General features: G+C 36.7%; 1 protein-coding gene across 7 annotated transcripts in view; it reads right to left on the reverse strand.

Moving 5' to 3' along the window:
* Nucleotides 1-16,099, reverse strand: part of Dipk1a (divergent protein kinase domain 1A) — a 106,551-nt gene that overhangs the window by 45,899 nt on the left and 44,553 nt on the right. The window contains exon 1 of one of the 7 annotated variants that reach the window (XM_077803746.1): nucleotides 6,945-7,014. The exons of the other annotated variants lie outside the window; for them this stretch is intronic. The gene's annotated coding sequence lies outside the window, so the exon portion shown is untranslated. Of the gene's footprint in view, nucleotides 1-6,944; nucleotides 7,015-16,099 lie in introns of those variants that run through there. 7 annotated transcript variants of the gene reach the window in all.

Genomic DNA, 16,099 nt, shown 5'->3' on the forward strand with positions numbered 1-16,099 from the left:
CTAAGCATGTTGGCTTTCTTACTAAGGGTAAAATTCAATACTGACTCACTGAACTGTACAGAATTTATTCCTGAGCTCATCAACTGGTGTGTGAGATAGAATTAAAGGTGAGCACCTCAACCTCAGGTCTATAACCTCCAGTTCACAGCAGTTCAGTTTGCAGTTTTTATGCCATGATGTGAAAAAATGGGGAAATAGTGATCTTTTCATTTGTCTCCCTATTTTGGGGAACATCTATGTTTTGAGAATAGTATATAGACAAATTCTCAGAAATTAAAAAAGGCAACCAAAAATCCAACTAATTTTCCCCCTTATCAGGAAAAATTTTTGTATCAATTGGGGTGAAAATAAAAGAATGTTCCATGACATACTCTATGTAAGTGAGTTCAATAATCTATGAAATTCTTTCAAATTCCATTATCTGTAACTAAATAATTTTGTTTGAATTGACACACTAGCAACAATGATAAGATATTGTGTATAGTATATTATAGTATGTACCCAGAGGCCTCAATCACTTCTCTGCCTCAGAGCCCAACTCTGGCACAGGCTTTTATTTTAACCCATCTCTGCTTATTTCGTCTGATCTATATTCTTCTTTCTCCTCCTGTCAGGGCCTCCTTCCCATTTTGTCAGATCTACAGAACAAAAAATAGATCATTATTGCCATTCTCCCAACTCTTAAAAGATTCTGCCACCTCATTACAACTAATGTTGGTGACCAAGCTTCCAGTACATGAACCTTTGGAGAATAAACCATACCCAAACTATAGTGCTATACTTAGTTTGAAATGGTGTTCATCAGCTTTTCATCTCAGTAACCAAAATACCTGACAAGAACAACTTGTCACAGGTGGAAAAAATTATTTTGGCTCTTGGTTTCAGAGGATTCTATTCACGGTTGGCCAGTTCTATTCCTTCGGGCCTGGGGCAAAGCAGAACATCCTGGTGGAAGGGCATCGTGGAGGAAGGCTGCTTGGTTTAAGGCAGCTGGAAAGTGAGGAGAGAGAGAGAGAAAGAGAAAGAGAAAACAGAGAGAAGGATAGGAAGGGGCCAGGGACTACCCAAGGCCACACCCTCAGTGACCTACTTCCTCTAGTGATGTCCTATCTGCCTAGAGTTACCACCTAGAGGTCCATTCAGCTATCAGTGAAATCATCCATTTGCTGGATTAGGCTTTGACTGATAGAGGTCACAGCCCTAATCATTACCTAAAATCCCCACCACTAAATCTTACTGCTTTGGGGATCATGTCTTCAACACATGAGCTTTTGGGGGAACATGCCAGATACAATTCATAACAGATACCATCCATGACTTTAGGCATTCACTGAGGGGTCTTGGAAGGTATCCCCCATGGAGAAGTAGAGATTACTATAATGCATCTCTAATTTTCAGTTTTCCCTAGGAATAGTGAGGCAAATATCAGTAAGAAAGTTGGCATCTAATCAATATGTACTACATAGTAAGCCCTGTGTTAAAAACTGGAAGGGATGACAAAAAACATCAGGGACCCTCATGCACTGCTGGTGGGGATATAAAATGGTGCAGTTGCTTTGGAAACCAATTTGGTGGTTCCTCAAAAACATTAAGCAGAGATTTATCATGGGACCCCAGTAATTCCATTTCTAGATATATATACTCTAAAGAACTGAAACATATGTCCACACAAAAATGTGGACATGTTCCAAATATTCATAGGAGAAGTGGAAACAATCCAAATATCTACCAATTAATGAGGAGATGAACAAAATTTGGTATAGCATACAACAGAAAAAGATTTGACCATAAAAAGGAGTGAAGTTGGGCTGGGGTTGTGGCTCAGGGGTAGAGTGCTCACCTAGCATGTTCGAGGCCCTGGGTTCGATCCTCAGCATCACATAAAAAAAAATAAATAAAATATAGCTATTGTGTCCAACTACAACTAAAAAAGAAATATATTTTTTTAAAGGAGTAAAGTACTAATACATACTGTGACACAGGTGATCCTTGAAAGTGTCACACTTTTGCATCTGGTGAAAGAAACCAGATGCAAAAAGCCATACACTGTGTGATTTCCATTTATATCAAATGTCTATAACAGATAAATCTATGAAGCCAGAAGATAGATTAATGGTCAGGGGCTGGGCAGAGGGAAGAATGAGAATACGGATTTTTCTTAAAGCTTTTTGGGAATGGAGTCTGAGATCTCCTTGAGGGGGCCATCTAGTATCATTTGCCTGGAGAATGTTCATTTTTACAATGTGGTAAGAAAGTGGAATTTTCCTTCTTTCCTAGGGCAGAATTATTTTGGCCAATGAGAGAAAGAGGCTCAGATTCCAGAGTCCTTCCTTTTTGCTGCAAAAGTCCCAGGACTACAATAATCTGAATTAACTAATGGTCTGAAACTCTATATTTTTCCTTTTTGGAGGGGCAGGTACTGGGGATTGAATCCAAGAACACTCTACCACTGAGCTGTACCCTCAGCCCTTTTCATTTTTTATTTTGAGACAGTGTTTTTGCTACATCGTTCAGGCTGTCCTTGAACTTGCAATCCTCCTGCCTTACCCTCTGGAGTAGCCAGGATTACAGGAGTGTACTACAGTGCCCAGACTTTTTCCAATTTTATTTATTGAAAGAACACTCAATAAAATTAAAAAATTTTCCATAATCCCACTACACTAGAATAATAGCTGTTTTCATTATCTATTTTCCTTTCTAGTTGTCCCTTTGAAATTCATTTTATACACAACTGTAATCAATGAGTATATAATTTTGTGTTCTTTTTCTCTTTATATTGTAAACAATCCATATTGTCAACATAGTTTCTACAGTAATCATTTTCAATGTTGCAATAATATTCCATCCAGTGATATGTCATTTTTTTACTTAAGTTTTCCTCTTATATTGACTTTAAAGTTTTCTCTCTTCAACTATTCTGTGTTTATACAAGGCTGTATATAGGTTTTTTAGACTTTCTTTTGGACTATTTTCTTAGTTTCTTTTTCAACAATAGACTTTACAAGTCATGTCGTACGAACATTTTTATGATTCTTGCTTTCCAAACTATTATGAGCTTTTTAAAAAGATTTTTAAAATACCTTTATTTTCTCAATTTATTTTATGCGGTGCTGAGGATGGAACCCAGTGCCTCACATGTTCTAGGCAAGCGTTCTGCAACTGTTATGAGTTTTTTAAAACACTATTTTGCACTGTGTTGCTGTTGTGGGGGGTAGTAGTGGTGGTGGTGGTGGTGGTGTGTGTGTGCGTGTGTGTGTGTAGTGTATGTGTGTATAGATACAGATAAGTTAATTTAATAGACCTGAAATTGTACTAAAGTCTCTATTATTGAATGTCATTTTTCCAAATTGAACCACCTTTACTTTTTATTTAATTGGTGGACATTCAGACACTCAGGCTTTTTTTTTTTTTTAAATTGTAGATGGACACGATACCTTTATTTATTTTCATGTGGTGTGGAGGATCAAACCCAGGGCTTCACACACGCAAGGGAAGTGCTCTACCACTGAGCCACAACCCCAGTACCTCCATCTTTACCTTTTAATGATGGAACAGCAAAGGCTCATTGTCAAAGATAAATAATTTATGACGATACAAACAGAAAGTGAAAGTTTCCTCCATCCTTCTTTTGAAAGGTTGATTAAAGTATGCCATCTCTTAAAATTAAGTCCAGGGGGCTGGGGATGTGGCTCAAGCGGTAGCGCGCTCGCCTGGCATGCGTGCGGCCCGGGTTCGATCCTTAGCACCACAAACAAACAAAGATGTTGTGTCCACCAAGAACTAAAAAAAAATAAATATTAAAAAATTAAAAAAAAATTGAGTCCAGGTGTGAAAAGTAATTGGTGATCAACAGCTCCAGGAAAATCTATATAGAAACCCTCATGGCCTGCCAAAAGTCGACACTGGCTCAGCTGGAGGGAAGAATACTCAAACAGAGGGTGGTGGGGTAGAGACTCAGGGGCCAGGGAAAGATGTTGGATTAGCATACTCCACAGGAAGAGGGCAGAGACTGATGTATTTTGAGAATAAAGAGATGAAAGGAGGGGCTAAGAGAGTCCCAGTGTAGTCTGAACTGAGAGCTACTTGGCAGAAACCACAGAAACCCAATTTATGTAAACAATTAAAAAAAGAAATCTCCAAGACACACTAAAAATCTAAACATACATGAAATACAAAACCAAAGGTGATTACTTATTGATCATGCAGGACATCATTTCTTACCTGTGGACAATACAACACTATACAGTTTCTAATTTTCAAATGCATTTCTTAATTTGGCATTTCCAATGATCAGCTTACCTCTGACAGAAATTGTTTTGCTTAAGGCAAAATTCAGGTTGTTTCTTTTTAACCCACACATTTCTAGTCCTTCCCATATAACTCTTGATATATCAAAACTGTGTTTACAGACCATCCTTACAGTTTCAGTTTGCATTGACCTGTAGACTGCTCGGTAAGTGCTTTAAACTCTTTGTGGGGATATATTCTTACAGCCTCAACAAGAGTGTACACTCCAGGGAGCATCTTCTTTTTCATTCTTATATCACCCAGATAACAAACACTAAAATGCAGTTAGGTGAAAAAAGAACCACGAAGTTCATGAAGGGAAAACTGCAATACCCAGCTTCACATATGGATTGTAAATATCACCAGTTAACCAAAAAGTTGCCCAAGCATGGAAGATCTTAACACTTAAAATATTGCCTAATACCCCAGCTTCACCTCTCACCACCACCTCCACCTTCCTTCAACTAAACTTCATGCTGCAGAAATATCAAAGTACTTATAGTTTCTGAAACACATAATGCTGCTTCACATTTTTAGGTCTTTGCATGTGCTCTTTCTTCTCCCAGAATACCTTTCACTAATCAGCCTCTGGAGTCTGTTCACCCTTTATAACTTACTCAGAAGTCACCTCCTCCAGGACCCCTCACCCACCCTAGGAATTCCATCATGCATGCCTCTGCTATTTTTATACTTGGCACAAACTTCTGTTGTTATATTGAGTGTACTGTAATGTAATTAAATTCTTTAATTACATTATGTATTTATTCCATTAGATACAATTCCAATCTTGGTAAAAATCTATCCAGACAAGAAAGAATGGGAGAAAATAATGGAGGAATGAAGGGAGGGAGACTTGAGGAAGTTTCTGGCACCTCCTCTGGAGAGGAACCACATTGTATTCATCTCTGTATATTTGGAGGATAGAACAGGACACACCAAACACATCAGTTTGACATAAATCTTAAAGCAAAATATGAACCAACTCAGCATGAAATTCTCAAGTGAAATAAGATGGAATATACAGGCTTGCAGGCTTATTAACCGGGTTCGATCCTCAGCACCACATACCAACAAAGATGTTGTGTCCACCAAAAAAATAAATAAATAAATATTAAAAAAAAAAAAAAAAAAAGAATTGAGGGGCTGGGGATGTGGCTCAAGCGGTAGCGTGCTGGTCTGGCATGCGTGCGGCCTGGGTTCAATCCTCTGCACCACATACAAACAAAGATGTTGTGTCCGCTGAAAACTAAAAAAACAAATATTAAAATTCTTAAAAATAAGAATTGAATTATAGTAGTTACTTATAAGTGCAAACAAGTCATCTACAAAATGCACAAGGCACGGACAGGAGTTTATCCTTGGCCCCTTGGCTTTTCATGCGGAGAACAATTACTTAGAAAACCATTAGGCTTTGAAGGTCATCAGAATGCAGGTGTTTGCCTCAGGTGGCTACTGCACCTGGAATTAAGACTTCACATTGATCTTGTCTGTTTGTAAAATTTAAGAATTTTAAATTGGGTGAGGTGTGGGGTTGGGGTTGGAGTATAACTCAGTGGTACAGTTGTACAGTGCTGGCCCAACATGCAGGAGGCCCTAAGTTCAATCCTCAGAATCAACATCAATAAAATAAAATAAATCTAAAAAAAACTAGTGTTTTTTAAAAAATGTTGTTTTAGTTGTAGATGGACATAATACCTTTATTTTATTTACTTATTTTTATGTGGCACTGAGGATCGAACCCAGTGCCTCACATGTCCAAAGCATTACCACTGAGTGCTCTTATCAGCTATGCTGAGCTACCACTGAGCTACAACCCCAGCCCAAAGTTAGTATTGTTTTTTATTTTTTTGTAGTTAGAGATGGACAGTATATCTTTACTTTGTTTCATTTTTATGTGGTGCTAATGATGGAACCCAGTGCCTCGCACATGCTAAGCAAGCGCTCTGCCACTAAGCTACAGTCCCAGCCCCCTAGTGTTTTATTAAAAAATATATATATTTTAGTTGTCAATAGACCTTTATTTTATTTATTTATATGTAGTGCTGAGAATTAAACCCAGAGCCTCACACATGCTAGGCAAGAGCTCTACCATTGAGCCACAACCCCAGCACCAAGTTGGTGTTTTTTATGTTCCCCTTTAAATTGTTTCAGTTAATACTATCCTTTGAAAAATAGTTGTGTTTTCTAGTTTGCTTAAGAAGCTCAGTTTTGGGGGTGACTGAGTCTATAGCTCAGTGGTAGAGCGCCCACCTCGCATGTGTGAGCACTGGGTTCAATCCTCAGCACCACATAAAAATAAAGATACTGTGTCCATCAATAACTAAAAAATATTAAAAAAAAAAAAAGAAACTCAATTTTTTCCATTTTTTGTTTTTCTTGTTTCACTACTTCCTAGGCCCTTTTTGCTTAGTAATCTAATCGCATTTACCTAGATTTGGTCTTATTATCTTTGTGTTCTACTTTCACGTTCACCTTTTCTTTCACAATTTGTCTATCTTCAGTGTGTTGCTGTAGCACTTAGAAACTAAAACACAGCATTGCTTTCTCAGCACAACTGTAATAGCATTTTCCTCTATCTGTAGTTTTCTCATTGACAAATAATACATCCTCATTTCAAAAGCAGAAACATACCAGAAAGTGGAAGATTTAAAAGTTACCTGGGTTCTGAGTATTCAATTAATTTCTTTAACATTTGAATTATTTCCTTTCAGTGTTTTTTTTTCCCCCTCTTGAGTTTTTCTTCTTTAACATTACTGTATTGTCTTCTTATTTAATTGAACTTCTGGATCTTGTGGTAAACAATGCCTGAGGGAAAGGATTTTCCAGATGAATTGTTTGTGCCCAATTACACAATTTTGTCCCACAGGAATAACAACTCATGAGGAAACTGTTTGCTTTTCAGTTTAATCCAGATGCCACAGATACACATTCTTGCAGATTCATCAGCGTGATCAGTGTGGTTTGTGAAGATGAGGATTTACTAAGAATTTGGGATGGCCTCATGCTTTTTTTGGCAGTCCTTTAGAAGTCTGTAGGTCTTTCATAACATATATCCTTTTTTTTGTTTTTCTTTTTTTGACCATGGGTTGAACCCAGGGTGCTCAACCACTGAGCCATAACCCCAGCCTTTTTGTATATTTTATTTAGAGAGAGGGTCTAGCTAAATTGGTTAGGGCCCCATTAAATTGCTGAGGCTGACTTTGAACTCATGTTCCTCCTGCCTCAGCCTCCAGAGTGGCTGGGATTACAGTCATGCACTTCTGCACCTAGCTTAAGAATATTCTATTCTTAAATTCATTTAGTTGTCTTTCAGTCAACTAAATGTTTGTTGTCCAAGAAAACTGATTAGCATTTTTGAACTGTGGCATATGTGAACGTTACCTTCAAGAGGGAAACAAAATGCAGCTCTAGTTACGATACTCTCTAGTCACAGTTTTTTCCCCTGTAAATGCTGGCTCACTTTCTGAAACTGGTGTTCTAGAATCATCTATCATCCATAGCTACTGTCTCTCCCACAGTTTTTTTCCCCCCCTCTGCATTCCAATATGATTCCTCAAGTGGGTTTTCTACATGTTTTTTTTTTTTTTTTTTTGAGGCAGGGCAGGGATACCAGGGATTGAACTCAGGAGCACTTGGCCACTGAGCCACATCCACAGCCTTATTTTGTATTTTATTTAGAGACAGGGTCTCACTGAGTTGCTTAGTGCCGTGATTTTGCTGAAGCTGGATTTGAATCCTCTTGTCTCAGCCTCTGGAGCCGCTGGGGTTACAAGCATGTGCCAATCCACCTGGTGGTTTTCCACATCTTTGAATCAGTACTCCTTAGCGTGAACCCACTTTTTACTGTCTCTAATTTGAATTTTAATTCTGCTATTGCATGTCCAGGTTACCTCTAACTACATGTGCTTACTACTCCTTTTTCATCTATTTGTTCCTTTTACTTGCATGCTTCAATTCATAGATACCACATCCTTCTGAATCAGCTAAGGATACCAGAAAAAAATTTAAATTTCTTATAGTTCTTATAATAAATAACTATTAGAGAGTTGCTCTTCCTCTAAGTCTTCATAATGATGTTCCCTTTCCCTTGTTTGGAAAGTTCTGAAAGTCCCATACTACTGTATGATCTCTCATTTGACAAGAAAAACATCTAGGCTTGGCTTTTGACAGCAAACAGGTTATGTGGACAGCCACTGGCCCGGCTCTATTGATGTCTGTGCTGGTGGAATTCCCCGCTCTGATCCACAGCTGTATAACTGAGCACAACTTCTGATCTAATTCCTGGTGTCTAACAAGCTTCCATCTGGTGTGAGTCTGCTAAACTAAAATCCAACTATCAGGCTGTTACACAGAAATGATGGAATATTAAAAAAAAAAAAAAAAACTAGAATCTCCAGTGTATTACTAGAGACACTTTGGATTATAAGTCACAGAAAAATCTGTATCTAATTGACATCAATAAAAACAGAATTTATGGGCTGGGGATGTGGCTCAAGCGGTAATGTGCTCGCCTGGCATGCGCAGGGCGCTGGGTTCGATCCTCAGCACCACATAAAAATAAAATAAAGATGTGGTGTCTGCCAAAAACTGAAAAATAAATATTAAAAAAATTCTCTCTCTCTCTCTTAAAAAAAACAGAATTTATGGGCTCAAATAACTGGAATATTCTGTAAAAAGGTGGGGTTTTTTTTAAAGAGAGAGAGAGAGAGAATTTTAATATTTATTTTTCAGTTTTTGGCAGACACAACATCTTTGTTTGTATGTGGTGCTGAGGATCGAACCCAGGACGCACGCATGCCAGGCAAGCGCGCTACCGCTGGAGCCACATCCCCAGCCCTATTTTTTTTTTTAATTATGGAATATTTCAAGCCTATACAATGTAATCAGAATGGTACAATGAACCTGTGTGCCCATCACTCAGCTTAATTATTTATTCAGATTCAGCCATTCTTGTGTCATCCATGTCTCTAACTTTTCCTACCCTTACTTATTTTTTAAAAGATATATTTAAAAAAATTTTTAGTTGTAGATGCACAAAATACATTTATGTTATTTATTCATTTTTATAAGGTGCTAAGAATTGAACCCAGTGCCTCATTCATGCTAAACAAACATTCTACCACCCATCTACATCCCCAGCCCTTAAAAGATAGGTTAACATTTACATTATTGAAAAGTAAAATCTTAACTGTACAACTTCAACAAGTGGCTCCGTCTGTATAATCCACACCCCATTAAGATACAAAACACTTTCATTTCCCCAGAAAGTTCTCTCATGTCTCTTACCAGTTAGCCCATACCATCCCCAACCCCCCTCCGCACCCCCACCCCCACAACTTCTAATTTTTTTCACCAGAGATTAGCTTTGCCTGTTCTATAATTTCACATAGAAGAAACATTCAGTATACGCTTTTTTTAATATTCAGTTTCTTTCACACAGCATTGTGTCTATGAGATTCAAAAAAGTCCCATGTATCAACAGTTCATTCCTTTTCGTTGGTGAACAGAATTCCACTGTATGCATATAATCACAATTTATTTATTCTTATGTTGATGAACATGTGAGTTGTTATAGTTTTCTACACTATGTCTAAAGCTGCTATGAATATTCTTGTACAAGTCTTTTTGTGGAATGTTTTCACTTCTCTTATATGATTTACATTACTGAGACAAAGGATAAGAGTATGCTAAACTTTGTAAGAAACTTCCCATAGTTTTCCCAAAAGGGTTGTATTACTTTATATTTACACCCACAATATATGATAATTCCAGTTGTTCCATGTCCTTGCCAACATTTGGTATTTTCAATCTTATTAATTTTAGGTATTCTAGGGAATAGAATGTATCTCATTCTATTTTAAATTTGCATTTACTGATGAATAATGATGTTATGTATTTTTATGCTTGGTAGATATGTATAGATTTTCTTGGATAAAGTGTTTAGGTCCCTATTTATTTATTTATTTATTTATTTATTTAGGAACTGCATATTAAACCCAGGGTGCTTTACCACTGAGCTACATCTCCAGTCATTTTAATTTTATTTGAGAAAGGGTTTTGCTAGATTTCTGAGACTGGCCTCAAACTTGGGGTCTTCCTGCCTCAGCCTCCCAAGTAAGTAGGATTACAGGCACGAACTACCACACCAGGTTCTGTGGCTATTAAGTCTTTTAAGTCTTATAGGATAGGTGCCATTTTCTGAATTGTAGGTATTCTTTTTTTTTTTTTTTTTTTTTTTTTAAGAAAAGTTTGAGTTGTCGGTATTCTTGATACAAATTTTGTCAGGTACACTTTTTTGTGACTCCCCCTGCCCCCGCACCCCACCCCTGGTCTGTGAGTTCAATAATCACTTCCTTAACCATATTGTTTGATGAAAAGAAACTTTTATTTAGTGTATTCTCTTTATGGTTACTGTATTCTGTGCCTAAGAAAATTTTGCCTGACCCTCAGACTAAAGATATTCTCCTATATTTTCTTCTAAAAGCTTTATAATTTTAACTTTTATTCTTAGGTCTCTGATCCATCTTAAATTAATTTTTGTGTATGGTATAGTATAAGAATTGAAGTTGATTTTTTTCCCAGATAGCCAGTTGTTTCAACATGATTTTTTGAAAAGTTTGTTTCCTTTCTCCATTAAATTGCTTTAATTCATTTTTGCCAGTAAATGGATGGATTTGAAGACTATCATGCTAAGTGAAATAGGCCTATCCCCCAAAACCAAAGATTGAATGTTCTCTCTGATATGTGGATGATAACACAAAACGGGGGTGAAGGGAATAGAAGTCCATTGGATTAGACAAAGGGGAATGAAGGGAAGGGGGTATGGAAATAGGAAAAGCAGTAGAATGAATTGGACATAACTTTTCTGATTTCATATATGAATGAATACATCACCAGTGAAACTCTACATCATGTACAACCACAGAATGGGATCCTAATTAGAATAAGTTATATTCCATGTATTTATAATTGTCAAAATATATTCTACTGTCATATATATCTAAAAGAACAAATAAAATTTTTTAAAAATTTTAATTGCATTAGTGGGCTGGGGTTGTGGCTCAGTGGTAGAGCACTTGTCTAGTACATGTAAGGCACTGGGTTCAATCCTCACCACATAAAAATAAATAAATAAAATAAAGACATTTTTTAAAAAGAACAAAACAGAGCTGTCTCTATTTAAAAAAAAAAAAAAGATTGCTTTAGTCCTTTCTCTTTGTGTCTATCGTTATGCCAATACCATACTATGTTGATTATTACCTGTTTATAACTAAGCCTTGAAGTAAGACAGAATAAATCCTCTAGCTTTGTTCTTCTTTTCTTCTTTTCAACATTGTTTTATTTATTTTAATTAATTATTTAATATCTTTATTTTTTATTTATTCATTTTTATTTGGTGCTGAGGATCGAACCCAGGACCTCTCCTGTGCTAGACAAGCACTCTACTGCTGACCCACATCCCCAGCCCTCAACATTGTTTTAGGTCTTTTAGGTCCTTGACATTTCCATATAAATTTTAGAATCAACTGGTCTATTTTAAAAACAAGTTGGGGGGCCTGAGGTTGTAGCTCAGTGGTTGAGCGCTTGCCTGGCATGCGTGAGGCACTGGATTCCATCCTCAGCACCACATAAAAAAATAAAGACATTGTGTCCATCTACAACTAAAAAAATATTTTAAAAAAACAAGTTGGGATTATGATTGGCATTGCATTGAGTCTACAGATTAATTAGAAGAGGTGATATCTTAAAAATACCAAGTCTTCCAATACATGAACATCATATATCCGTGTATTTACATCTTTTTAATCTCTCTCAGCAGTATCTTGTGCTTTTCAGTGTAGAGCTATGTATGTTTGTTACATTAATTCTTAAGTGTTTTTTTAATGCAACTGAAATGAAATTGTTCTTATTTTATTTATTCACTTATTTTGGTGCTAGGGATCAGACCCAGAGCCTTGGGCATACTAAGTACTGAGAAATTAATATGATTCCATTTTTGAGAAACCAGCCTCTACCTCAGAGCAAAGCCAGTCCAAGGAAGGGGGCATGACCCTTGTCCTTGGAAAAACCCACCGAGCACTCCTAAGCACACACCCTCCCTGCTGAGTTGTTTGTCTGTAAATAACAGGAGAGGGCTGTGGGCGCCAGGTGTCCCTGACTCATTTAGGCTAGGTGAGGACCCATAGCAACCCCCCCTAGCAACCTCCAATCAGCATGAGACAGGGAAAATACTTGGAATGCCAGATGACCCCCAAGTAGTTTATGGTGGTTGATAACATGTTGGGAAACCATGTAGTTTAGCATGTACACCCCTCGTGGCATAAACCAATCAGTTCAAAGGAATCCCCCTCTTGTACTAACCAATCACCCCTACCCAACTTGTTCCCGCCAGTGAATGTGCTAATCAATGTTAGGAGTCGTTGTTTGATTTTCCTGCGGTATGGAATGATTTGCTGTGTGATGTTGTGAACCATAGAGTATCCCCCCAAAACCTATAAAATCTCACTGAACAAAGGACCAGGACTCACTCCCTGGGACCGCTGTGTCAAGAACGGTTGTAAGTCCAGGCTGGAGCTTGCAATAAAGACTCTTGTGTGATTGCGTTGGATTCGGTCCTGGAGGTCTATTGGAGTCCCATGAATCTGGCATAACAGTACATGCTTTCCCACTGAGCTAAACTCTCATCCCCCTTTTAAAAATCTCATTTGTTTAAAAATACAATTAACCTTTTTCATGACTTTGCATCTTAAGACTTCACTGAATTCTTTTCGTTACTGATTTTTATTTTCAGTGCTGAGAATCAAACCTATGACTCTGCGCATGCTAGGAAAGTGCTCTCCCACTGAGCTACATCCCTAGTCCTGATTTCTAATTTAATTCAATTGTAATCAGACAACATACCTTGTTAGATTTCAGTCTTTTGAAACTTACTAAGACTTAGCTCATGGCCCTTTATATGGCCTATCCTGAGAAAAGTTCCAGGACACCTAAAAATACTGTATTTCCTAGTTGTTGGGCTCTATAAATATTAATTGGGGCAAGCTCTATTCAGACCTCCTATATCTGTATGTATGTTTGACTTAGTTGTTCTATTAAATACTGGGAAAGGAATATGAAAATCTATAACTATGATTGTGGATGTAAAACCTTTTCTCCTTTATTTCTTTTAGTTTTATGCTTCATGTTTTTTGAATCTACAGTAGAAACATACATATTTGTAAGTATGTCTTTCTGATATATTAAGTTTTTAATTATTATAAAATATCCCCTGTGGGCTAGGGTTGTAGCTCAGTGGTAAAACACTTGCCTACAATATGTGAGGTGTTTGACCCTCAGCACCACATGTAAATAAATAAAATAAGGGTATTGTGTCCATCTACAACTAAAAATGTATTTTTTAAATGTCCCTCTTTATCTCTGGTAATACTCCTTGTTTTGAAGTCTACTTTCCCATTGTTAAACATCTATTCTAACTATGATTCATATCTATACCATATATCTTTTCATCCTTTTCCATCTTTTACTCTGTGTTATGGTTGGACCATACTTTTTATCCAGTGGACACTTGTCCTTTAACTGCAAAGTTAAGTCCTTTTACTCTCAATTTAGAGTTGCCGTTATGGTGTGTTCTATTTGTCTCATCTGTTTGCTTGTTACTCTGTTTCTTTTTTGGGCTTAATTGAAAAAAAGATTTATAGATATCATTTTTGTTTCTTCATTTGCTTTTAAAAATGTATTTATTAAAACATAATTTACATACAATTCACTCATTTAATGTGTACAAGTGTTTTTAAGTATATATTCACAGGGTTTTATAACAATCACTACAATCAAATTTTATAACATTTTCATCCCCTTAAGAGAAACCCCATACCCATTAGCTGTCCTTCCCCTCCTAAGCAACTAGTACTCAACTGTCTGTCTCTATAGATTTGCCTATTCTGGACACTTCATTTAAACAACACACAATATGTGGTTTTCTGTGCCTGGTTTCTTTTATGCAACACTTTCAAGATGCAACCACTTGGAATGTAAATCAGTCCTTCACTTACTTTTATTGTTGAATAATATCCCATTGTCTGGATATATCACATTTTGTTTTTTCCATTCATCAGTTGATGGACATTTGCGTTATTATTATTATGATAATGTTGCTAGGAACCTCACATGTATTGTGTGGAGGTATAACCTCATTGTTCTTGGGTGTATACCTAGCAATGGAATTCCTGTCTTATGTAACCCCACACTGCATTTGTTAAAGAACTGCCAAAGAGTTTTCCATTGCAGCTACACCACTTTACATTTCCATCAGTAAGGTATGAGTTCCTACTTCTCCACATCCCTTGAACACTTGCTATTGCTCAACCTTCTTGATTATAAGCATCCCAGTGGTGTAAAGTGGTCCTCTAATGGCTTTTTAGCTATAAATCTTTGCGTTTTTCTTTTACTTGTTGCTTTATAAATTAAAATATGCATCTTTAACCTAACATAATCAATCTACTTAGAGTTTATAGTTTACCACAAAACAGTTAAATGTAGGTATCTTGTAACAGCATAATTTTATTCACTCTAATCCTTTGTACTATTGATATAAACCTCACAGTAAATTTTTCTTTCACTACTAATGTGTTGTTCAGGAAATTAAGAGAAGAAAATAAATAATGTAGAGTGTTTTATATTTACCAACCTTTTTACCATTTCTATTGCTCTTCATTCATTTTTAAAGTTCTGAATTACATCTAGATTTCTCTTTAGCTTGGAGAACTTATTTTAGTTTCTTCTTATTGTTCTTTCTTTTTCTTTGTGGTTCTAGCAATCAAACCCAGGCCACCGGGGCATGCTAGGTAAATATTCTACCACCAATCTACATCCCTATCCCCCAGCATTCTTATAGTATAGGTTTACTGGTAATAAAATCTTTGATTTTATCTGAAAATGTCTTTATTTCATCTTGATTCATGAAAGATGATTTTTCTGGATATAAAATTTGAAAGTGACATTATTTCTTAAAGAAATTTAATGATGGGGCTGGGGATGTGGCTCAAGCGGCAGCGCGCTCGCCTGGCATGCGGGCGGCCCGGGTTCGATCCTCAGCACCACATACCAACAAAGATGTTGTGTCCGCCGAGAACTAAAAAATAAATATTAAAAAAAAAAATTCTCTCTCTCGCTCTCTCTCCTCTCTCACTCTCTCTTTAAAAAAAAAAAAAGAAATTTAATGATAAAATTCCGTTGTTTTTGGTCTCTTCTGTCTCTAATGTTAAATCAACTAAACATCTGTATTATTGGTCCCCTGCGTTGTTGTTTTCTGGTACTGGGGATTGAAACCAGGGGCACTCTACTACTGAGCTACAGCCCCAGCCATTTTTTATTTTTTATTTTTTGAGACAGGGTCTCACAAATTTGCCCAGGCTGGCCCTGAATCTGAGATCCTCTTCCCTCCACTACCTGAGTTGCAGAGATTACAGGTGTACACCACTGCATTCGGCTTATTGGTCTCTTTTGTGTAAAGTGTCTTCTCTGATGCAGCCACAATTTCAGCAGTTTGATCAAAATGTATCTAATGTGATTATTTTTCCATTTATTTTTCTTGGGATTTATTGAACTTCTTGGATTTGTGAGTTGATTATTTTCACCAAATTTTACTATCATTTCTCCAAAAAAAAAGTTTGCTCCATCTTCTCTCTCCTCTCCTTTATGAACTCCAGTTACATGTACATTAGATCACTTACTAGTGTCCCAGAAGTATCTGAAATTCTGTATAGCTTTCATGAACCTTTTTTTCTCTCTTTTCTTCAATTTGAATATTTCT

The sequence above is a fragment of the Urocitellus parryii genome, chromosome 11 (genome assembly GCF_045843805.1).
Source record: "Urocitellus parryii isolate mUroPar1 chromosome 11, mUroPar1.hap1, whole genome shotgun sequence".
NCBI classification, from domain to species: domain Eukaryota; kingdom Metazoa; phylum Chordata; class Mammalia; order Rodentia; family Sciuridae; genus Urocitellus; species Urocitellus parryii.